Below are 1,931 nucleotides of genomic sequence, written 5' to 3'. Positions count from 1 at the left end.
AAATAAATTTCCTCACCTTTAGTAAGACATCCTCAATCATCCTTTTAGGAATTTTAATAAACGTATCTGCCAACTGAAGAGTAGTTCCAGTGGCTTTCAATTCTCCCAATTCTAGTTGCTTGTACATATGGTAAGGTAAAAGATTTACACTTGCGCCAAGGTCAAGTAAGGCATGCTCAATGTAGGTGTTGCCTATGACACAAGATATGGTAGGGCTCCCTGGATCCTTATATTTGGCTGCTATAGGCTGAGTAATTATAGAACTAATGTAACTAGCCAAGAACGCTTTTTTGGGCACACTAGTGCTACGTTTGTGAGTATACAAATCTTTCAGTACCTTTGCATAGGCGAGGATCTGGGATATGGCATCCAAAAGAGGGATGTTCACTTCTACCTTTTTGAAGACTTCTAAAATTTTATCCATGGAAGCAATCTTCTTTTTGTTTACCAAGCGATTAGGAAATGGGACATAAGGACTGTTAGGGATTTGCCCTTTTTCAGAAGAATCATTTTTAGTTTCCTCAACCAAATCATCTTTAATTTTAAAAGAATCTTTAGGTTTATCAGACAAACCTGGAACAAGAGACACACTTATGTCATCAACTGAAGGAAAGTTAACTGGAGTAATAGATGGGGAAGATTTAGGAACACTCTGTTGGTACTCTCTACCACTCCTAAGGGCATATACAACATTACATTGGTTAGAGGACTCTTATTGGGTCTAACCTTGTACTATATTCAGTGGTGTATTAGTTGGTGTTTGTGAACTAACAGGCTGATGATGCCTAGGGTTGGGCTCTGGTTGACTGGGTAAAGTTCCTTTCTCCCTCTCACGCATAATTGAGATAACTTGGGTGAGTTCTCTCGTAAGATTTTAATGGCTTATCATGAGGAGGGCCATATTTTTTTTCAAGTCACTTATTCTACTTGCCTTTCCAGTGTTGGTAAGCCCAGGGGGTTGCTCATAAGATGATAGGAGAGGGGCCCTAGGAAAACTACCCTGAGGTCCTACATTTAACTTAGGAAAAGTATTTTGGAAAAAAAATTATTGTGCAAAGGGAGGCCTTTGGGGTTTAGGTTGACCTTGATTATGAAAACTGAAAAGGCTCTGCTTGGTTGCCCTGATTCCAGGAGAAATTTGGGTGATTTCTCCATCCTGGATTGTAGGTTTTACTATATGGATTATTTTGATATAAGACATTAACACTATCATTAGAAGTGCCCCCAGAGGTGTTGGGCCATTCTTCTATGACATGTCAAGGGGATTGGCACTAAGTACAAATCTTAACCAAATTGACTGATAATGGCTCTCTAGGAACAATAGCCTCAATCCTCTTGATTAGGCTATCTAAATGGGCTTCCTTGGCTACTATCCCATCCACAAAATATCCTTTCCCTCCTATGATTCTTTCATTCTCTTGGGTTGATTCCTACTCACGGGTTTTGTCAGCTAAATCAAGTAAGAATTCTTATACTTTTCTTTCATCTGTAAAGGATGTGAATCCCTCAAGGCACATAGACTCTATCATTTATCTAGTTGGGTAATTAATACCCTCATAAATTATTTGAAATAAATGCCAAAAAGTCTAGGCTATGGTGAGGGCATTCTTGGAGTAGATCGTTGAATCTCTCCATAATTTTGGAAAAGGACTCACTAGGCTTTTGCCTAAACTGAAGGATATTACTTCTAAGCTTATTGGTCTTATGAGTTGGGAAAAACTTCTTAAGGAAGACAACTGTGAACTGTTCCCATGAGGTTATAGAATTTGTGGGTAACCCATACAACCACTTCTTAGCTTGGTCTTTCAATGTAAAAGTGATAAACCTAAGCTTAACAACATCATCAGAAAGCTGTTGGATCTTAATTAGAGCACATACCTCTTCATATTCCATAGAAATAGGTATGCATCCTCAGAGGTCAACCCATGGAA

At 38.7% G+C, this 1,931-nt stretch overlaps 1 non-coding gene across 1 annotated transcript; it reads left to right on the top strand.

Moving 5' to 3' along the window:
• Positions 1-1,588: 1,588 nt before the first annotated feature.
• Positions 1,589-1,695, top strand: LOC122063322. The gene has a single exon (XR_006135302.1). It is a non-coding gene; the product is annotated as a small nucleolar RNA R71 (small nucleolar RNA).
• Positions 1,696-1,931: the final 236 nt, after the last annotated feature.

This window comes from Macadamia integrifolia, unplaced genomic scaffold, assembly GCF_013358625.1.
Source record: "Macadamia integrifolia cultivar HAES 741 unplaced genomic scaffold, SCU_Mint_v3 scaffold1292, whole genome shotgun sequence".
NCBI lineage: Eukaryota > Viridiplantae > Streptophyta > Magnoliopsida > Proteales > Proteaceae > Macadamia > Macadamia integrifolia.
The sequence above is the reverse complement of the archived record's forward strand: the minus strand, read 5'-3'. Positions and strand labels throughout refer to the sequence as shown.